Consider the following 24214-nt stretch of genomic DNA (forward strand, 5'->3'; position numbering starts at 1 on the left):
TATCTGGGCGGGTGACAAGGGCGAGGCAGTGCACTATATGGAGCACCAGAGAATACAGGACTTTCCTCGGCATGCCGCGGAAACATGCCGGGGACATATCCCCCAACCTGCTGAGGTTGGGAGAGATAGGAGCCCGAGGGGGTTGCCGTGGTTTGGGTTCTACGCAAAGATCCGGAGAGCTGAAGTTGATAGGTTGACAAGGCTCTCCGGTCTGCAAAACCCCCTCGATGAAGGTGCGTGAGTCGGGGTGGATTGCATCTTTAATCTCCCGGATCAAACGACGAGGGACACGGGCAGTAAGCATACCCATACGGGGTGCAAGCACCTCTGCGCTTACCGACTCTGGTCACTTGCGCCAGGATTAGCCGGCGGCAAATAGAGGGTGAATCCAACATCCGAGCCCCCACTGCCGGATTATACAGCAGGGGCTCGGCGAGGAAATCAACCCCCACAGCCTGTTCCTTCCTGGTCGCGGAGACCAGTTTCCAGGCCTTTAATAAGTCCCGGTAGTATGCCGGCAGCTCCGAGAGGTTTCTTCCTAAACCCTCGGGCCTGATGATAAACAGTTGCCGGTCATACCTCATACTGCGCAGCTGGCGAAAGAAACTGGTCGCCAGCTGGCACCACTGCGGAGACGGATCCGCGAATAGGTATCTCTGCAGGTATTGGAGGCGGAAAGTGTGTAACTGGGAGCGGACACACACCACTCCCTTTCCACCCTCCTCCAAAGGAAGGCACGCAACCCCCACAGAGACCCAATGCCTCCCAATCCAGAGAAAATCCATCAATCTCCTCTGGATCTTGTTGATAAATTCGGGGGGCGGACCCATGGCTATCAGCCGGTGCCAAAGCTGACTGTCCACCAGCTGGTTGATCACCAGGGTTCTTCCCCTAAGGGAAAGCATTCTCGACAGATACACCCATGACCCCAGACGAGCAATGACTCGTTCTTCAAGTTCACTGAAGTTTTCTGGGGCTGGGTCCTCCGCAGCAGACAGGTAGACTCCCAGATATTTGAGAGTATCGCTCCCCCACGAGATATTATGAAACGCGGGGGGCAAAGAGTCCACCTGTAAGGGACCCACCAAAATGCCGGAGCACTTGGACCAGTTGATCCGAGCAGAAGAGGCCGCGGTGTAGACCTCTTGGCACACTTGTGCCCACTCCAGATCATCTAGGTCCTGGGCCACGAGGAGCACGTCATCGGCATAAGCCGACAGGACTACCGCTCCGCTCCGCAGTTTACTGGTTGCCTTACCTTGCAGACCTGTGCAGTCCTGGAGCACCTCTCCTGATGTTTGCTGCAGCCTGGATTCACTCACCAAAGCAATACACACTCCTCTGGTATCTACTGCAGCTGTGCAGCCTATCACTGCAACCTAGACTTGCATTCATTCATTGGAGCAGTACCTTCACACCCCCCTCCGGGGATTGGCCCGCTGGCCTTTAAGTATTGTCTTCCCATAATGCTCCCTGCCGAGCATAGTCCTTCCTGGATGTCACTATCTGTTCTGCCACAATCCCTCGCTTGTTCCTGTCTCTCATGCTGAAGCGGAGTATTCTCCTTGTTGTCTGCAGCTCCAGGTTTCCTAAGGCCGGCTGCTATATTCACGCAGCGGTCTGCTCCAGTCTCCTGTGTTGTAGCTGAGTACTCTTCTTGTTCACTTCAGCTCCTTGTTTCCTGTGACCGGCTGCTATATTCACGCAGCGGTCCACTCCTGTTCTCCTGTGCTGAAGCAGAGGTTTTCGTCCCTGCGTCCCTCAGCCTCCTGGATTCCTGCACTGAAGCGGAGGTTTCCCTGTGTATCTTCAGCTTCCTGGTTCCTACTCTTTCCCTAATCTAGAGAGGCCGTGTCCTGGTTCCTGCGCTGAGACAGAGGATTCCCTAGCCCGCTCAGGACTCTTGCGCTGTAGCACTGGTGCACCCGTGCAGCAAAGCGGTGTGCTACTCTGGTCTGCCTACCATCTCCTGTGACCAGTACCATGGGCCATGGTCGTCGCTCGCGCAGAGGCCAACCCCGCGCTCCTAAGCTGAAGCGGGGCTCTCCTGACTACCTGTTGCCGAACTCTTGCCTGAACAATGTTTATCCTGATGTCTCCTGTCCTGACTGTGGCTTCTGTCTTCTCCAATCCTGATCCTGCGACATATGACTACGAACTGCGCAATCCGGATCAGCCTGCGCGGTCTCAGGTCGGTGCTTTTACAACCCCACCTCAGCCTCGCGGTCCGGTCCTGGTTTGTGGCGAGCAGAACCCTGACACCCGCATGCTGGGCTCCCGCAGCACCAGCCCGGTGAGCCTCCTCCTCAGTAGGCAGAGGAAGGGCTCGATGGCCAGCGCGTATAGTTGCCCAGACAGGGGACACCCCTGACGTACTCCCCGACCAAACACAAAAGGTGCCGTCAAGGATCAATTAATTTTTACCAGACACTTTGCAGAGGCGTACAGCATCCGGAGAAAGCCCACAAATTGTGGGCCAAAGCCAAACTCCCGATCTAGGGACAGGAGGGTGAGTGACAGACCAGTCCTCTGCGCGTGGTGTAGCAGGTCCCGGACCAGAAAAATGTTGTCATGAATGCTCCGGCCCGGGACAGTATAGGACTGGTCGGGGTGAATCACCTCTGCCAGCACGGACTTGAGCCTCAGCGAGAGCGCTTTGGCTACGATCTTATAATCCGTGAGCAGTGAGACCGGTCGCCAGGTAGAGATCAGCAGCAGAGACAGTATTGCCCGCCGACATGAAAGGGGCATCTCACCAGTCTCCAGGGCTTCGGCCAGGACCTCGGTGAAATCAGGTCCCAGCATCTCCCAAAAAAACCGGAAGAACTCCACAGTCAGCCCGTCTAGCCCCGGCGCTTTTCCGTGGGACATGAGATTAAGAGCTTCAGAGAGCTCGGCCAGAGTCAAAGGTAACTCAAGCCGCTCTCTTCCACCCTCGCCGACCGTGGGAAGCTCCTCCCATAAGACCCTGCACGCATCCGGCTGGATGGACTCCGGAGAGAAAAGATCTACGTAAAACCTCCGGGTTCTGTCCCGGATGCTCTCCGGGTCAGTCAGAGGGGTACCGTCCTCTGCTAGCAAGCAGGTGATATGTTTACGGTTTCCCCTCTTTTTCTCCAGTGCGTAGAAGAGGCGCGACCCGCGACCCTCTTCCCGAAGGAAGTGGATGCGGGATCGCACATACGCCCCCCGAGCTCTCCGATCTTCCAAGTCCCGGAAAGCGCACTTCCGCTCCACGTACGCACACTGCAGGAATTGGTCTCCTGCCACAGACAGCTGCCTATCGAGATCGAGCACCTCTTCCCTAAGGGTCTCGATCTCAGCATCGCGCCGCCTGCTGGCACCTTTAGTGTGCTCTTGACAAACGAGGCGCAGATGAACCTTGCCCACGTCCCACCACTGCTCTAACGTGGCAAAGTCTGACCTGCAACCTCTCCAGGCCATCCAAAAGTCTCGGACCGATGTCGCAAACCCCTTGTCCTCCAACAACGTATTGTTGAAATGCCAATAGGCGGCCGAGGGCGCTGCTGGTATTAGCGCCACCGTCACGGACACACAATTGTGGTCCGAAAACGGCGCTAGCCTAATGGTACTGGACTGAGCTCGCGACAGGCTATGGCTGGATATGTACAGCCTATCAATCCGGGACCAGGATATCCGTCCACCTCTAAACACTCTAACATAGGTGAACTCAGTGGATACCCCGGGATGTTGTTCTCGCCAGACGTCTACCAAGGAGTAGCGGGTGATGACCTCCCGCAAGGCCGACACAGAACTCGGATGTGGCTCCGGACCATTCCGGTCCCTCAGAGCCTCGAGGGTGCAGTTAAAATCACCCCCGAGCACCACATGTGCGTCCGCGTCGACTGTCTCCAGGTATTCGGACAATCTGACGAAGAACTGCCTTCTCAGGGGTCCGGTGGCAGGAGCATACACGTTCAAGAAATTAAACGTGTAGTCCTCGAGCCGGACCCTGAGATGCAACAGGCGACCTGGAACAACTGTTTTGGCAAACAGCAGCTCAGGTTGAAAGGATTCAGAGAACAGGGTCACCACCCCACAAGATGTCAAAGTGAGGTGGCTGAAAAAGACCTTGCCTCGCCACTCCAGATGCCAGCTGGCTTCAGCCTCTGGAGTGTTATGGGTTTCCTGCAGGAAACTCACAGAATACTTTCCCTTTTGTAAAAAGGAGAGTACCTGGAACCTGCGAAACCCGTCCTTACATCTATTTACGTTTAGCGTACCGATGCTCAAAGCCATTGGTAATCAAGAGTCTTGCTTCCCATAGGCGCTCAGGGTACTATACCCTGAGAAGCCTTTACGTGCTCTCGCAACACTTTGTTAAATTTTAGGACCCGAACATGTTCGATAGTCCCGGAAAGTTTGGCCTTGTGGTTAGCCTTGATATATACTCTGAGAGAGTGGAGAATGACCGAAGCATCCTTCCACCTCTCAAGGGCCAAATGCACCTTCGTATGTCCGTGTCTACAGAGGGTATCATCCAGGAAACTATCTAGCTCCCGGGCAGGGATAACAGGGATCGAGGAGTCCACCGACTCCATGGTGCCAGAGGACTCCCCTCTGAGCCCCAACTCCCCAGGCTCCTCTTGCCTGGAGAATTCAAGACCCCCGTCCTTCTCTGCGGGGGCCTCTCTCAGCCCTAGATTGGATCCCCTCCTCGGTGTTTCCACGAGTGGGTCCACTGTGCTCTCCACCTCCATCCCCGAGTCAGGATGTTCAGGGGCAGCTGGTGGCGACATGGCAGAGGCAGTGGTCTCCCGAGAGTCCTCGGGGGCCACAGAAGCACACAATGCCCTACTAATAGATAAAGGGAAATGGCAGTGGGAACAGCGCTAATGCTAAATTTACAAAAATTAGTGTCAATTAAATAACTAATAAATATATATAAACTCCTAAAATATTAGGCAAAGGCTGCCAGGAACAATAGGTGACACAAACCAAAAAATACACAATTAATAAAAATAAACCGGCGCCAAAAGGAATTAAATTCTGACCAAATATAGTCCAATTCAAAGGGTTGGGATGAGTTCCATAGAAGTGTCCTCAATGCAATCTCAAACAAACAAACATATAAGACCACAACATAAAAGAGAAGAAAAAAAGAGAAAAAGATCATAGTGCAACTAAATACAAACAACAAATCACTGATATAGTGTACAAATACAGACAGTAATTTAATATATAATTAAAAAATACACATAAAAACAACAAACAATTGCTTGTTGGGCAGGGAACACACTCATAAAGTGATGGCGTCCAGTGGGGCTAAAACTGAAACCCTACTTACAGCAATGCTGAATGGTATAAGCCTGAATAGCAATCACACAACCCTCCGTGGCCTGGGTAGAGAAAGGAGGTTTCACCACACCGTCAATGTGCTGCTGCACCGCAGGGAAGCGCCTCTCCCGTGGTGACACACCGCCAGCTACCTCACTAGTCCTCGGACATGTAGGCTCATAGATGGAGGAGCACCAGAGCTCAAAACCGCCGAGGCCTCACTGTGACAGTCACGCGGACCTCGGGTCTCGTGATACCACGTGACGTCACCGCTGTGAGCCGGGACAAGGGAGGGAAGCTCGCAAGTGCCAGGCACTGAGACAGCCAAAGTGATATTAAAGATGTTTGACACTTCTACATCTCGTCTTCTAGCTCTAGTTCGCCTATTAATACCTCCTCTCTGTCCTCTACGTCGTTTTTTCTTTTTTTCTTCTTGCTGCTTAGGAGCACTAAATCTAAAGGGGGTTTGGATATAGTGGTGACTTTGACCTCCGGAAAGATGTGCTCCCTTTCTTTGCGCCACTCAAATATAGTCCAATTCAAAGGGTTGGGATGAGTTCCATAGAAGTGTCCTCAATGCAATTGTGTCACCTTGTAGCATTCCTTAAGAACTGGAGCACAGCAGGACTGCTTCACCGTTTAAGACCTTGCATTGAGGACACTTCTATGGAACTCATCCCAACCCTTTGAATTGGACTATATTTGGTCAGAATTTCATTCCTTTTGGCGCCGGTTTATTTTTATTAATTACACAATGCCCTACTAGTTTCCTCAAGCGCATACAGATGAATGGCATGCCACGGGTGTTCGCATCACCTGCCGGAGGGCACTCACCAACCGCGGGAGGGCCCTCACAATCCGCGTGAGGGCCCTCACCAACCGTGAGAGAGCACTCACTAGCAAGGACCTCAAAGGGAGGGTCTATCCCAGCATTCGCTCCAAACTCCGCACTAAGAGGGTTCAGGTCAGACAACTCCCAGATGTAATCGGAAGTGCTCACCAAAACACCCTCCAAACCCCCACCCACGGGGGTCAGCCCTAACCCATCTCCTTCCTCTGGTGACGCAAACCGGGGCCTTTTATCCCTATGTGCATCACCGAAGGTGGTACAACCAGAAGGTGATCCCGGTCGACCCCTGGGTCCCCGAAGACAGGTATCTTTTTTGTGTCTGGTGGGGTAAATTCACCGAAACACAAGTCTCCGGGGGATGCTCTCCAACCCAGAGGGGCGTTGGGAGGCTCCCCAATGTCTATCTCTAGGGGTAAGGCCTCATGCTGTTGAGCACTTTGGCCTTCCACCCCAGAGACGTCGGTTACCTCCTCTTGCATTCCCTCCAGATCTTCGAGGGGGGGGGGCTGTTCATTTATGGGATCCGGCTCACACTGATTAATCTCAACCAGTGGGCCGGATGGAGCCACCTTGTGCGGAAACTATGTTGCGTTCCCTTTTGAAGACATCCGCGGGTGAACGTAATCCGTTTCACCCTTCTCAACCTCCTCAAACGCCCTCTTGTTTTTATTTTTAAATTTGCTCTTCCTGGGGATTGATTCCCCAGGAGAGGGTGCCGCTGCCTCCCCAGCAGGAGCTTCCTCCTGCTCCCCCGCACCCTGTACGGTGCTTACAATGGGGGTAAGCTGATCTTGGGGGCGGGGGGGCAGCGACAACAGAGGGTGACTGTTGTGGGGTGGCTTTTACATTCTCTCTCTGATCTTTAGGGAGAGGTGCAGATGTTGCCGCCCGAGATGGGGCAGCGACATCTTCTGCAGTCCCAGGGGGGACCTGGGCCCTCGAGGGCTTTACCTTCTCCCTCTGTTCTTTTGGGAGAGGTGCAGACGTCACCGCCCGAGATGGGGCAGCGACATCTCCTACGGTCCCAGGGGGGACCTGGGCTCTCGAGGGCCCCACTGTGGTAGGCACAGCGGTACCAGGTGTCTTGGCAGAGGGAGGGGCGGGTGCAGGAGCTGAGGTTGGATTCCTTTTCCTTTTGGGGCAACTCCTACGAGTGTGCCCCAGCTCCTTGCACAGATAACACCTAACCCCCTCCGTACCATAGAAAAAAGTATATTGAATGCCCTCGTAGGGCACCCTAAAGGAACCCTCCACAGATTCTGTGCTCCCCGGCAGCAACAGTTGTACCTGCCGCCTAAATGAGAGCACATGCCTCAGCGCCCTATCCCTGCAGCCCAAAGGCAATTTTGTTATAGGAGACTTAATGTCTCCCAGGGTTTGCAGGTGTGGCCTCATGAGGCTGTCTGGGATGAAGGGGGGCACATTTAAAAGAATGACCTTTGTGCCTAACCCCTCCATGGGTTCTATAGGGATGTAGATCCCCCCTACATTGATGCCTTTCTGCACCAGGGTGTTGGTGGCAGCCAGCGTACGGAGGAAGAAAATACCCCTCCCATACATCTTGCTGGCTGCCACCACAGCAGAGGGACCCACAACGTCTGCCACAGCCCTTACATAGATCTCCATGTTAAGGCCAGGTGACATTGGGCATCTCACCCCAAGCTTCCTGCTCACACCGGGCGTGGCCCCAGTATTGTTGTTGCTGGGGTCGATGCCTGCAGCTGTTATCTGTGCCCATGTTTGAACTGGGGCCGCAGGGGCCACGCTGCTAACAGGCGCTGGGGGAGGCGTGGCCAGGGCACTGGAAGGACCAGGCCTAGGGCTGTGACTAAGAGTGTTGCTCCTAGGGGCCACAGTTTTTGGTGTCCTGTATCCGGGTGTGGTCCCCGTTGCCACACTACTCCTACCTCCCTTAGGCATGATAATATTAAGCCTTTTAGTCAGGGGAGGAGGTAGTGTTTAGAGAGAAAGGTGCAAAGAGGAACTGTCCTTTTAAGAACCAATTAACCTCTCTGCAAAGGGAGGGGGGAAAAAGCAGCTTTTAAAACCTGCTGCAGTTTTAAATCTTTCCCCCCTTATTAGTTACTCTCTCTCTGTTGTAATAGGCAACACCACAATTTTAACAAGTCTTTGAAGAAAAGACACAGAGCTCTTAATTGCAGGTGAGAAAAGAGGAATCAGGCTTAAGAAATAAAGTGAAAATAGAAGTAAAACAACCAGGGGTGTGGGAGAGGAGAGGGGTTGAAAGCTACAGTACCAGGCAGCCAAAGTGCAGCTTGTGCTGGGTTGAAAAATACTGCAGTCCCTGGGTGAAAAACCAAAAACGTTTTTTAAACCCCAAAAACAACCTTTAAACCTCTACAAAACACACAATCCCCCACAGTTTCACTCCAAAATAACACAAATGAAAAGAAGAATACAACCTGATTCCACAATGCCTAGGAGCTCTGTACATACACTTCTGAGGGAAGCAGCAGCAGGCGATAGTGCTGAGGTGAGGGAAGTAGACAAACAGTGTGTGTTTTAAATGTTCGATTGAGCAACCTAATTTAAAAAATACAATAAAATAAACTGAAAAATAAAAAAAAATAACATACATTCAATGGTTTTTCTTACCTTTCGATGTCTTCACCCTTCGATTCCAGGGGTCACAGGAAGCTCTCGACCAAAGAGGCACTGATCCTCAGCTTCAGGTAAGTTGCTTTTTTTTCTTCTCTTTTCTTCTTTATTGATACATGTAATCCATTCCGGGGGGGGGGGGGGGGAGGGGAGGGAAGACGTAGTCCCGTCGGCTTCTTGAGGTCAAATGAGATGGAATAGGCCTTATATAAGGCCTGTGATGTCACATTTTACTGTCAAATGACACATCTACAATCCTATTGGACGATGTACCATGTGACAACCTCTTTTTTGATTCCTGATTCCTGACCATAGCAGAACTGGCTGCACACTATATCAGTGAAAAATAACAAAAAGTGCGCAACCCAAAAAACAACTTAAATGTGTAAAAGACTGTGTCTAATAGTGTACCATAAAATAGAATCCTTATATATTCTTGCTCTATTAAACAAAATGTGAAACTATATAAGGCACAGTACTACTGTGCAGGTGAAAAAATATTTAGACCATACAAAACCGTTGGTGTCGGCGTGTGCTGCTTTAATAAAAGAGTGGCTCGGCACTCCCACGAACTAAAAGATAAAAAACAAGAAAAAAGCGCAAAACGCAAATCGTGAAGTATATCAAAATCAATATATTAATAAAATAAGGGTGAGTATTGTGCGTACATCAGATAAGAACAATCATCGCATTTACGTGTGATATCACACGAATTTACCACACAGCAATCATCGGAGTTAGTAATCTTGGAGGTGTAGCACCAATGGATCGTCTCCTGCTGTCAATCGGATGTCATCTAGGCCCGTCGGGATGGCGGTATTCTGTGGTCAGCCTCCACTGCATCTACTGCATCTACTGCATCCAAAGGGTCAGGAGCAGGAAAACGCTCACAGAAAGTCTTTCCTCTGTGGTGCACCGTGTGCTTGATGTGCACCGGGTGCTCCTTATCAGTCTTAGAGTTCCAAGAGCGGGTAACGCTGGTGTGCAGAGGTGTATTATAACACAGGAAAGACTTTCTGCGAGCGTTTTCCTGCTCCTGACCCTTTGGATACAGTAGATGCAGTGGAGGCTGACCACAGAATACCGCCGTCCCGACGGGCCTAGATGACATCCGATTGACAGCAGGAGACGATCCATTGGTGCTACACCTCCAAGATTACCAACTCCGATGATTGCTGTGTGGTAAATTCGTGTGATATCACACGTAAATGCGATGATTGTTCTTACCTGATGTACGCACAATACTCACCATTATTTTATTAATATATTGATTTTGATATACTTCACGATTTGCGTTTTGCGCTTTTTTCTTGTTTTTTATCTTGTTTTTTTACACTATATCAGTACCTGTCACAGTACCTGTCACAGGCACACTAAACCCACATACCTGTGTGTAACTGTTACCCATGTACTGTGTAATCATTATACCCTACCCTGTGTTATTCATGTACTGGGTAATCATTATACCCTACCCTCTGTTAGTCATGCTTTGGCAATACTGAAATGTTCTTTTGTCATGCCAATAAAGCTTATTTGATTTCATTTGATTTGAGAGAGAGGTGGGGATATGGTAGAGAGATGAAGGTGTGGGAGGGAGAGTGAAAGAGAGAAGTGGGAGAGGGGGAGAGGTGTGGGTGTGGGAGAGAGGTAGAGAGGGAGAGCGAGAAAGAGTTAGGGGGTGAGAGAGAGGTATGTGTAGGAGAGAGAGAGTTGGGGCTCTGGGTGTGGGAGAGAGAGATAAATAGAGAGGTGTGGGGTGTAGGAGAGAGAGGTGGAGGTTCTAGAGGGAGAGAGGTGGGGTTGTGGGGGAGAGAGAGGGAGAGGTGGGAAAGGGAAAGAGGTGGTGGTGTTGGAGAGAGAGGTGGTGGTGTGGTTGAGGGAGAGAAAAAGAGAAGGAGAGGGAGAGAGAGATGTGGATGTGGGAGAGAGAGAGTTGGGGGTGTAAGAGAGAGGTGAGTGTGGGAGAGAGGTGGAGGTGTGGAAGAGAGGTGGGGGTGTGGGAGTGAGAGCTGGGGGTGTGGGAGGGAGGGAGAGAGAGAGAGGTTAGAGAGATAGAGAGGAGGGGCGTGGATGTGGGTGTGGGAGAGAGGTGGGTGTGTGGCAGAGAGAGATATAGAGAGGTGGGGGTGTGGTAGAGAGAGAGAGTTGTATGGGAGAGAGAGGGTATGGTGTGGTAGAGAGAGGAGTGGCAGTGTGGGAGAGAGAAGGCGGGGGGAGTGGCAGTGTGGTAGAGAGAGAAAGAGAGAGGGGTGGGGTGTGTCAGAGAGAGAGGTGGGGGTGTGGGAGGGAGAGAGAGGTGGAGAGGGAGAGATAGATAGATAGAGAGAGACAGAGAAAGGTGGGGTTTGGGAGAGTGAGGGGTAGAAGTGTGGGATAGAAAGAAGGGGGGGTTGGGAGAGAGAAGTGGGGGTGTGGGAGGGAGAGAGAGAGCTTGGGGTGTGGGAGGGAGAGACAGGTTTAGAGGAAGAAAGAGAGATAGAAAGAGAGAGAGAAATAGTGAGGGGTGGGGTGTGTGAGAGAGAGAAGGGGGTGTGGGAGAGAGAGGTGGAGGTGTGGGAGAGAGAAAGATGGGGCAATGGGAGAGAGAGAGGTGGGGATGTGGGAGAATGGAAGGTTGGGTGTATGAGACAGAGAAAGTTGGGGTTGTGGGAGAGAGAAAGATAGGCGAGGGTGTGGAAGAGACCGATGGGGGTGTGGGAGGGAGATTTGGGGGTGTGAGAGAGAGAGGTGGGTATGTGTAGAGAAAGAGAGGTGTGGAAGAAACAGAAATGGGGGTGTGGGAAAGAGAGAGGTGGGGGTGTAGGAGGGAAAGAGAGAGGTGGGGGTATGGAAGAGAGAGAGGAGGGGGGGGGGAGGTGAGAGAGAGAGGTGGGGTGTGGGAGAGAGAGAGGTGGGGGTGTGGGAGAGAGATGGGGGTATGGAAAATAGAGGTGGGGTTGTGGGAGAGAGGTGGGGGTATGGGATAGAGAGATGTGGAGGTGTGTGAGAAAGATATGTGTGGGTGTTAGAGAGGGGATGGAGGAGGGAGAGGATGCAGGAGAGGGGAGAGATGGGGGTGTGAGTTATAGAGGTGGGGTCTTGCAAGGCCACCAACATTATTAGGGGGTGGGGGGAGGCAGTGGAAACTCTGAGCCCTTGTAAACTGTCTGTAGCCATGCAAGCTGTTGTATTGTTAGCTGCTTTCTCTCTATTGGATATCCAATACATGTTGCCAATTTCGACCACACTGGTCTAAAGCATAATTCACATTTTGGCTGATGCCATACAAAGTCTATCTGGAATTTGTTTAAATCAACACTCAAATGACATAAAGAGACCATTCATCGTTGCCCCTTTCCAGATGTCATGGACTGTTTACAATGGCAGGGACAGAACAAGAGAACTGTTGGCCCCAGAGCAAAAACATTTCTGGGCTCCCCATTCCCTCCACGCCCCCCACATGTCCCTTCCACCATAGTGCACTGCTGCAGGGCAATAGATGCTGGAGCGAGATTCTTTCCTTGCTCAGTGGTGATTGACAGCCTTCGGGGTGTGAAAAATTACGGTCCCAGAATTATTAGCACATAATACCCACCTTCCGTACTACTTCAAAGGCAATGGTTTATCATACCAAGGCATTATGAGATGGAAAGGCTGCATACGTTATATACTACTCAACAGAGACATTAGTTGCTCTGTACATTTTGCAGATTGGACCTTAAAAGAGCCATCTTTAATATGTAGGTTATATGGTATATGGAGCAATAGAATGAGTCAGCGGGAGTTATGGGGGTCAGTTATATGGAGGAATAGGAGGAGTTATGGGGGAGTTAACGGGAGCAATAGGAGGACTTATAGGAAGCGGGTATATTGAGCAATAGGAGGAGTTAAGGGTCAGTAATACGAAGCAATAGGAGGACTTATAGGGAGAAGAAATATGGAGTAATAGGAGTGATTAGGAAGAAGTTCTATTGGGCAACTTATATAAAGCAATAGGAGTTAGGGATAAGTTATAAGGCGCTGTCATATGGAGCAAGAGGAAGAGTTGGGGAGGAGTTATATGACTCATTAAAATATGATATATCACATTTTGTGCATGTCTTTCATTGCTGGCCCCCCTGGCACGAAATGGGTTCATATTTTCTGATAGACTGTAAATGATATAGGGGTATTGTGGTGTACAGTATGTTGCAGAAGTAATGTATTATACCAGGACTCCTCAACTGGTGACCATACGCCACGCAAAGGGCTTTAGATTTCTGCTCATGCTGATTTCATACTAGTTGCTTTGGCAAATTGTAAATGAAGGTACTGTAAATATATATATATGGTACAGATGATATAAACTTGCAGCCCTTCTACTCCTAAATGTTTTCTGATCAGGCCCATTTGGATAACTAGTTGAATAGCCCACTAATATATACATCCATTTTCTAGACATATTCCACCAGAGGGGGATACATAGCCAGGATACAGCTATAGAGTTGTCTCTAATCTCCAGTGTTTAAATCATGGATTTGTGTCTCTACTGTTAATTTGCACACTAGGCTACCAGTTTCTACCTTATCTTATCCCCCACTTCCTCTCACCATCCATTGCAACCAGATATCCCTTTTACAAACACTGTATATTATATTTTGTTTCTGTATTTATGCCAAACCCGACGAAGGACCCTGAGATATTCAATTGCTTGTAACATAAAACTACTTGTTGGTCCAATAAAAGGTATCATACCACCTACTCCCTCTCTCTCCTTTGTTACTACATGGAAGAAAGGATCAACACAGCTACCCACCCTTCTTTGTCTAATCATGGATTGTAATTTGTAACACACACATTCCCAGCTAGCTCAAACTCCTACACCCACCACATCATGAATATATATTTATGTCAAAAAGAGGGCTGCTGAGCGTGGCAAATGTATACAACAAAAGACAGGGGTGCCCAATGCTACATCCAATTGACAAAACATATATGGTAATAAGTATAAAGTTTAAATACTTCAATAATAATAATGACTTGGTTATTTAGTTAAACAGCACCAAGCTAGAGATTAAGGGTTCTGTTCTTTAAGTCACCATCCCACTTTGAAAAAAATACCTTACAGCCCTTTGACTTGAAAGGACCATACTGTACAATATCTTTTGGTGTTGGAAGGTGTCTTAAGGAGTAGCATCGCTTAGTAAATATGGGTCTTACTTAATTATAACACAAAGTTGAACTGGCGAGCTAACAATAAGCGTCCCAGCTAAGGTATCACTAGTTTTTTAAAGTTTGAGTGTAATAATTATTTGATGTGTTCTCACCAATATCCAATACATCTAGATATTTGGGTCCAAAACTGTACCCATCATTAACTACAGTAGTTTCATCTTTGGTAGTTCTAGGGATACTGGTTAACTTTAACTGTACAAAGTGATACTTTAGCTGGGACATTATTGTTAGCTCACCTGTTCAAATTTGGGTTATTTTAGGAGTGTCCCCATCCAAAGGATATTTCTCTCCTTCCCCTGCCCCATTTCCCCAACGTTTCTGTTATCATTAAGCTTTCTAGTAAGCTTATATATCCTGGGCGAGCACCCTACAGGTAGAGCGAGCTTCCTTTATTTATCTGTTAATTATAACACTATCCAAACAACTCCTCCTCTAAGTGCTTCTATAATCACTCATATAAATTCAATCTTCCTAAGGAATGGTCTTAATTATTTCAGAACAGGAGAGATGAGGCAGATGTTCCCCACCCCCCAAAAAAGGTACTGACCCTCCCCCCACCAGACCATAATATTCCCCTGCCTTCTCAACCCAATTCCTGATCCCCTGAATCTCATCCCTGACTCCTCTGCTCCTCCAATCCAGTCCCTGACTCCCTTCCTCCCCACAAGCCTGTCACCGTATTCCCCTGCCCCGCAATCCCAGTCTCTGATAGCCCAGCTCCCTCCCCGCCAGTCCCCTAATCCTTTGGACCCTACATGCCAGTCCCTGACTACCCTTCCATATGGCATTGATTTTTGTGTCCCTCTATGAATTAAAGACCCATGGGTAGAGCAACAGGAGCATGTTTCCAGTTGCGACACAATTTTCTTCTTCTTGGCGGTGTTGTCAATCACAGCCAAAAGGGGAATGTTGCACTCGCACCATATGGTACCTGCGCTCATGCTATGCATTCTGGGGCATGACTTTCCTCTTCTCAATGCTGGTTACAGTGCTGTCCAAAAGACTAGGGTCCCGCACAACAGGTGGCATCAAAATGGAATTTAGCCCACACTACCAAAAAGCATTGAGCTGGACCTTCCCTAACTACCCATATAACTGCTCCTTATAACACTTCCTCTAACTGCTCCTATAACCACTCCCTATAACGCGTCCCCTAACTGTTCCAATAACTCCTCCCTATATCACCTCCTCTAACCTCTCCTTATAACGCCTTCCTTAACTTCTTCCATAAACCAGTAGTAGGCAACCAAAAGGTCACATGTGAGGACCTTGAGCCCTCAAAAAGGGACGCACATTGCCTATATACTGTATATTATTCTTTTTATATGTGTATGTATGTGTGTGTATATATATATATATATATATATATATATATATATATATATATATATATATATATATATATATATATATATATATATATATATATATACGTAGTTAAGGTTATGGTGGGTAAAAAAAGTGACAAAAACCCTCCACAGTAAAGCATAAAGCAAATGGAAATATTACTGTATGCTCATTTGCATGTCTTAGACAGGTCTGCAACCCCGCCTTTCACCACTATCACCCAGCACACAGCACTTCCACTGCAGCAAGGGATTCTGGGAAATGACATGCAAATGAGCACACAGTGCCACCTTTTGCTTCAAAACCATAAACATGGTTCCCTATAGGCTTACGCTTATATATATTACACACACATATACACCATCTTTGTGTTGGGCTAAATTAAGAAAAAACAGTACCACGCAGATCTTCAAAGACTTTATTAATTGTGAAATCAAGTATGTTGTGTACTTCAGGTGTCCATGTGGATTTTACTATGTGGGCAAAATGTTGTGTTGACATAGCCTGGCTACACTGTGCTGTATCCAAATTGTGCACATACAGTAGAGCCATGAGCCATAGAGCCATGGTGGCGATCATCACAAGATGCTTCTCCAACTTGAGGCCCATTTGATCTACAAATGAAACCCAGGTATGCTATCCCCAAGGGGGTTAAATGAGGACCTGAAACTTGGCTGCTTCATGGACTAATGTTTAATTGATGTCTGCCATTTTATGGAACATTTCCCTGATTAAAGGCACTCTAATACCCACATATGGGCATTAATAACAAACAAGGCATACACTTTGATCCACAGCCCTGGATCTCTCTGCAGCCTGTGATTCACAGAGGTGCCACTCAGCGTAACTCCTGCGAGGATGGTTGTCGTTCAGGATGTATAACCGTGCACTCAGGGCATTAGTTACGCTTTGGAGACGAGATCTGGAGCATGGATCTACCCCCATCAGGATCTTTAATAAGAGTTTAATGGCTCTAAGTACTGCCCCTTATGAGGGACCACATATAATTAGTTAATTAACGGGATCAAAAATCTTTTGTATGAAACATGCTGTAAACTGGATAAGCTCACAGAGAGTGGATAGCACCTCTACCTGGCCAGTACTGTCATTTTGAGCTATACGCTCCAGGATCCAAGTTACTTCTACATGAGTTGCTATAATACTGTATGAACAAACTTGGCTGCTTTAATTTCCGCTGACCTGGTTGCATGTTGGTGCTTCTACTTATATGCATGACATGACGGGTTGAATTTGAAGTAATAGCATCTTAATACACTTCTTCCACAATTCGGTTCTGTGGATAGTTGCGCTTTGCATGCCTCAGAAACTCTATATGGATGTGCAGAGGGAAGCACGGGATATTGTTTGCATAGGTTCTAGGAGGATATCTTTGCAACAATGACGTGCCTCATTACGTGACTCAGTGGAAAATTCCGACTTCTCCACTTCAATTAATTACATTAGACCAGGGATTGGCAATTATTTTGGCTGGGGGGTCACTTACTGAGCTTTGGTAAACTTTGGGGGCCGCACACTTAATTTATATTAAGCGCGTCCCCACTTGCATCATCCCTACATGCCCCCTTTCTCTCACTCCCTTCACTCTCCCCTCCCTTTCTCTCTACCCCCATCCTCTCACTCGCCCCCCTTTCTTTCACTCTCACTTCCCCCTTCTTTCTCTCACTCTCCTCACCCTTGCCTCTTATCTTTTATCTTTGATAAAGTACCCAGGAGGCGGGAAACGCGTCGGAGGATTTCTGTGCTATTTTATATTTTGGCTATTATGCCTAATAAAGAAGATTAATTTCTATACCTACGACCAGCCTCACCTTTTTTCATTCAGCAGTGCCCATCTCTCCTTTTTTAATATAGGAGAGATTACCACACACAGACAGAGGATCACACCTACCTCTCATATGCTGTTCATGGATGAGTCAAAGAGACAAAACTCCAAACAGACAATCAAGATCGATGACCTGGAGAACAGGTCAAGGAGAAACAACATAAGAATTGTAGGCATCTCAGAAGAGGTCAAAACAAATGATCTACTCTTGTTCGCCTCAGAGGATCTTCCCGACTCCTAAAGATGGACAACAAGCACATCCCAATCAAAATCGAGAGAGTACCCAGGTTGGGCCCAGATGATGACTGCTCCAATACTATGAGACCCAAGCTGGTACTGATTAAGATGCTGGACTTTCAGGATAAGGTGGCCATGCTGAGAGCCTAAAGAAAAGCGTGTGAACTGTTGTTTAAGGGGGAAAAAAACTCTCCTCTTCCAGGACTTCTCGGTAGACCTCAGTAAGAGACGAAGGGAGTTCACTCTTATTTGTTCCGCTCTTTTCAAAAACGGAATAAAGTCCGCCCTAATATAGCCAGCGATCTTGAAAGTTTTCCGAGATGATAGGGTTCAAGCCTTTGATTCACAAGAAAAGGCGGAGCATCTGACTCGAGAAACGCATGACAAAGCTGAAGGAGCGAATTCTTGGAAGACTCATTGATACTCCTGAGCTCCTCTAAGCTCTGTATACTTGCATTATGTTGGTGGGAAGTGGTCGCACTGCCCAATGTTCTTGGATTTAACAATGTTTTGTAGCCATAGTTTAAGAAAGTATATTAATGATGTATAGACCTGTTGAGTAGATTTTTTCTGACTAGTGATAAGCTGGCTGGGACAGGGGGGTAAGGGGGGGAGACTCCCAGGTCTCCAGGTAGCAGCAACAATCTGAGTTAACATGCTTAATATAAGACATAGGGGCCTTATATTTTCGCCAAAAAGGCCTACTGCTATTCAGAAATCCCCGATAAGTCGCCGCTTAAAGTACTTTTCGGCATATTTTTTGTCGAGAAAAAAATCATCAAACGAGCGGTGAGAAGCCACTTATCGCCAGGTTTTCACATTTGTGCAATTCTAGTAGCCACAAGTAGGTTATTGGGGCCTATCGCAGCTCTAGAATGGCGATTTCCTCTCAAAATCCTCCCGCCAGTAAAATTTGCTATGAGGGTGGTGAGAACCTGGCGAGAAGTGCCAAGAGAGGACTATGAAAAAAAATTAATTTTTCCTGCCTTGGATTGATGCCGGGAGTCTCTGGAGCTGATACACATTAATATCAGCACCGGAGACCCCCCGGCATGAATCAGATGCAATAAAAATGAATTTAGAGGCAACTTCATTACCTTAGCGGCTAACCACTAAGGCAATGAAGGGGTTAAGGAACAACAGCAGGTTTATTGGGGGCATAGCGGGTGAGTGAAGGGGGTATGGGTATGAGGTTCCACTGTGCCAATTAATTGTTTTCTTGGCATTTGTAATGTGTATATTTTGAATGTAATGCGTTTTATTTTGGGCCTGTTTATTTTTAGCTTCCCCATTTATTGCTATAGTGGCAAAGCATGCACATATTATATGGGCATGCTTTAACACTGTGCCAATTAATGGGTAGTGAGGATAGTAGGGTCCTGGGTGGATGGGTGGTAAGGCCTCCAGGATGGGTATTGGTCGAGGGTGGGTTAACCCCTTAATTGCCATAGTGGTTAATAACCGTTAAGGTGGTTAAGGGGTTAGGGGCCATTAGATTGTATTTTTTATTGTATTATTTCTGGCAATGGAGGACATGGACGGTGATGAGGATGAGGACGCCCTTCATCCTGGCAGGCTGGCAGGGGTGAGTGCAAGTTTTAGCTACTTTATGCTTCTGGTTGATGGTTTATTTTAAATGGGCAAATGCACTATTGTCCATATGTGGTTAATAGTAATTTTGCCCATTACTGTACTGTATTCATTGGTGGGGGGGTTGGGGGGGGATGTATTTATATTCATGTATTGCACTTTTAATTTTTTCGGAACAGGATTTGTACCACAGGCCATCGGGGACTCCCAGACACCCGCAGGGATCACCGTGGGACCCCCAGATACCCGCAGGTTACAGGGGGTGGGTTGTGTATTGGTCGGTGGGTTGTGTATTGGTGGATAGTAGGTATTGTAATGTTTATTGGGGTTAGAGGGATTGGGTGAAGAAGGTAATTGCCCCAGGATGGGTTATTAGGCCTACCGGCTGGGTCGCAGGGGTGGGGCGGTTAACCCCTTCATTGCCATAGCGGTTATTACTGCTGTGTTAATGAAGGGGTTAACTCCTCCAATAACCTTTCTTGGTAGGCCTAATAACCCACCCTGGGCCAAGTACCCCCTTCACTCACCCCCTCTGTCCCTAATAAAGCTGCTATTGTGCATTAACCCCTTCTTGCCTTAGCAGATAGCCACTAAGGTAATGAATCTGCTTTAATGTAATTTGTATTACTAGTGTGCGGGAGCAGGGGGTCTCCTGAGCTGAACTGCTTTGATTTCAGCTTCAGGGACCCCCTGCATCCCAAGTAAGGCTAGGTCCCCCGTGCCTGTTGCAGTGCGCACTATGGCGTGCGCGGCAGGGACAAAAAACGTCCCTCAATGGGGCCGGGCCCACTAGCTGCCTTGGCCGCCACGTTGCACCACCGGGTGATATCTTGGCCACACCCACCGCCACGCCCCCCGCCTTTGCCCCTGCAGCACTGCACAGACCGGGGAACACAGCTGCACATGCCGCCAGCTTGACAGGCGCGCGTGCAGCGCCGACACTGGGGCGGTAGTCTTACAGGCTGGTATGGGGCATCCGGTGCCAGTACCGCCACCATTTTTAAATCGTCCGCATCATGTGAATGGGGGATTTAAATACCAAGGCCTGTAACTGGGGAAGCAGGGGGTCCCTGAGGCTGAAATCAATGCGGTTCATCTCAGGAGACCCCCTGCTGCCGCAGACTATTAGTGAAAATATAATTTAAGCATTTTCATTACCATAGCCATACCATACGGTAACAAATAGTTTTGATTTCTAATTGTAATGTTAATACTACTGTATTGTAACAGGGGGTCTCCAGAGCAGATCCTTGTTGATTTGAGGCCCTGGGACCCCCTGCTTCCCTGATACAGGCTCCGTTATGGGGTGCCAGTATCTTCTATGCATTTAAATCCCACGGTCATGGGAGACGAGACATTTCAATGCATAGGAGATACCGGCACCCCATAACAGGGCCTATATCTCGGGAACAAAGGGGTCCCCAGACCTGAAATCAACGCGGTTCTGCTCCGGAGACCCCCTGCTCATCTACACTAGTATTAACATTTCTATTAAAAACTTTTGATTGCTGGTGAGATGTGCGCAGGGAGAAGCATCTCTCTCTGTGCAGCTGAAGGAAATCGCTGGGTAAGCCTTTTCAGAGAGGCGATCATCACGCCGCCGGTTACTCGCCAGTTTTGGGACTTTTGCTATCACAGGTAATCGAGGCTTTCTGAATATCATGATAGCAACGCTGTCAAAACTGGCGGTGTAAACGGCACAGCTAATTTTTTTATCAGGTGTTCAATATGATAACCTGGCGTCACCTATTTCAAACCTACAGAGGTTTGGGCTCAAAGAGAAATTTACAGAATCCCTTAAAACAGTGTCCAATCGAGTGCCTCAATTTCTTTCAGTGGTAAATCATCAGAACCGTTCAAACTGTAGAGAGGAATTAGACAGGGTTACCCGCGTTTGCCACTGCTATTTGATATGGCTATAGATTATAGAACCTCTAGCTATTGCTTTGAGAGAATCAATTAAATGGTTAAACATTGGGAACCAAGGCTCAGGTGAGAGGGAAGGGAACACACCCTGGAAGGTGCTGGGTCCTAGGTACCTCCCCTCAAACACCTTCTGCTTGAGCACATCACAATATATATATGTCACAACCACTAGTACAATTTGGTCCAAAGGGGGACAGACCCCCTTAACATGTCACTGCCGTTTGGACACTTTGGTCCTATAAGGAATTCACCCTTTAATCTTCTTATCGAGTATCCATACGAATTACAACACTATCAAGGGTGTAACATGGTAGCCTATTCCCATCATACTTAAAATTAGGAGGAGGTACTGGTAACAGTGGCAACGTCATGCAAATATTTATTCACCTGTGTCTCTTCCCCAGAAAAAGACAATATAGACAGCTGGAGCAAACTAGCAGAGAAGTGTCCAAGCTCTGAAAATGCCATGTGTTTATCCATCGAAGTGTCCAAGCTCTCTACTGACAATGCCTTGTGTTTATCCAGCCAAGGAACTGCCGAATGATTGGCAAACAGGGGACTTCAAAAGCATCCTCAAGACCCACCTTGGAAGGACCCAATGCTGTCTCTATGCTGACATTACACATTACATTCAAAGTCAACAGAATCCAGGGAGCTATTCTCTTTAAAGGCAGGAATCCAATTAGCATGTACACAAAGAAGACAGAGTCAAAGCTTCCCATGCTAACAAAGTTTCCTTAATGACAACTGCAGAGTAGTGGTATTGTTATGGGGTTAATTTGGGACAATGGGATGAGAGGTGGCCTTGGTGCTACAGACACTGCACTTGACACGGTAGAAGTCTCACTATACAGCTTTTACACTGGTCGTTTCATTTTAACCATTTCGGTGCCATGGCCCTCTAGAAGCGAAATGGTTAAGCGATTACTATGGTCAATTAAGCGATTACTATAACAAGACAAATTTCCCTAGCCAATTCCAATCTGGCTTTCGCCCCAAACACTCCACCGTAACTACCCTGCTAAAAGTTTGCAATGAAATCCAGTGTGGAATGGAACGGGGTCAACTCACTGGTGCAGTATTCCTAGATTTTGCAAAGGCTTTTGATACTGTTGATCATGTTATCCTGCTTAACAAACTCCAGAGCTCTGGAATAGGGAAGCATGCTTTAAACTGGTTTCAGTCCTACCTATCATGTAGATCCCAATATGTGTCCATCTCTGGCTCTAACTCTAACCCCCTGGATATTACCTGTGGCGTCCCACAAGGCTCTGTTCTGGGGCCCCTACTCTTCTCAGTGTTCATCAATGATCTCCCCACAGCTTGTAAGGAAGCCTCAATACACATGTATGCAGATGACACAATCCTATATGCACACAGCCATAGCCTCTCTGACCTTCAACACATACTTCAGTCTGACTTTTTGAGACTTGAAAACTGGATTTCCCAAAACAAACTGTTTTTAAACACTGACAAGACTGTAACAATGGTATTTGGGACCAAGACTACATTTTTAAAACTTCCAGCGACTGAGCTCCACATTAGAACCAACACTAACACCACCCTAACTCCTGTTATTAGTTTTAAATACCTGGGCATATGGCTTGACTCCCACTTAACATTCGGGATGCACATTGATACCCTGACAACCAAGACCTATGCCAAACTAGGGAACAAATCCTCCCTAAGTCTCCTGGTCAGAAAACATATCGCACAGCAGATGCTAATGCCAATTATTGACTATGGAGACATAGTATATGGCTCGGCAACTCAATCCCACCTTAGCAAACTTGACACCCTCTACAATTCAATTTGCCGTTTTGTTCTCCAATGCAACTATAACACACATCACTGCGAAATGCTCAAAGAACTAGATTGGTCATCACTCGAGTCTAGCTGCAAAGTTCACCTTTCCTGTCTTGCCTTCAAATACTTTCTGGGCAAACTACCCACCTATCTGAACAAGCTCCTCACCCCTACCACATGCACCACTTATCATCTGAGATCTGACTCCAAAAGACTGTTCATGGTCCCAAGGCTCAACAAAGTATCCGGCCGCTCCTCCTTCTCTTACCGTGCACCCCAAAACTGGAACAACCTACCGGAGACTCACAGCCACCACCAGTTTAAGTTCTTTCAAAACTAAAGCTGTCTCACATTTTAATCTGGTCTGTAACTGTTACATAAGCCTATAATATACATCTTCTCTAACTGTGCATGCAATGTATTGTATATAATGTATACCCTGTTCATTTATGTAACTGTATTTGTAACCATGTATTATTTGTTTTAACTCTGTGCCCAGGACATACTTGAAAACGAGAGGTAACTCTCAATGTATTACTTCCTGGTAAAACATTTTTATAAATAAATAAATAAATAAAGTTAAAGATGCAGTTGTATTGTATTTTATGTCTTTATTTATATAGCGCCAAAAGTGTACTCAGCGCTTCACAAAGAATACAGTACAGGTAATAAAAATGATACAATAAGTGCAGTAAAAACAGACAATAGGAAAGGAAAACGCTGCCCCGAAGAGCTTACAATCTAAGGGCTGGGACCCGCTGCACTCGGCGGCGCGGGCGGCCACGTGAGCGTTCCCCACCAGCAGGGGAATCCTCCCGAGCTGGTCCCAGTGCCCCCCCGCCAGGGGATTCAAGAAAATTGTGATCCCGAGCGGCGACGCGTTACGTGGTGCGCTGATGAGCCAATCAGCGGTGGGGGCGGGAGCTGTCAGGAAGCAAGGTAGGGTGTGTGTGTGTGTGTGTGTTTTTGTTGCTTACCTTCCAGCAGCAGCTCCATCCTGCAGCCCGAGCCCGTGGAGGGAGGGGGGGGAGTAGCGGGTCCCTCCGCTCAAGCCACGCCCCCCTCCCACTCCCGCCCACCTCCCGCTCCGGCTCCCACTGCCTACAGACCGCATATCGCGGTCTGTGTCTGTCAGCGCCCCGCCTGTCTGCCGTACGGGCGCGCTGACTGAGGGAGCGGGGCCATAGCCTAAGAGGCATGATGGAAGACTTACAGAGACAGCAGGTGAGGGAATAAGTGCTGTGTATGTTCCCATCTAAAAAGTGAGCTCAGCGTGATGCCATTTAAAGAAACAATCTTTGCAGCTAATGTTTAAAAAAAAGTAGGTTTGATGCTATTTTAATTTATTTAAACAGGCCCCAACGCCTGCAGTATAGTGTCAACACAGAAACCCTGTTGTGTATTGTCACTTGTTTATTGCCACCAGGCAGCACAGAGCTATTTTCCATGCAGACTTCAAGGGTCTTATCAGTGATGTATTCTTATCCTGACTTTGGCAGACAAGT

This window comes from Ascaphus truei, chromosome 8 (genome assembly GCF_040206685.1).
Source record: "Ascaphus truei isolate aAscTru1 chromosome 8, aAscTru1.hap1, whole genome shotgun sequence".
NCBI classification, from domain to species: Eukaryota; Metazoa; Chordata; class Amphibia; order Anura; family Ascaphidae; genus Ascaphus; species Ascaphus truei.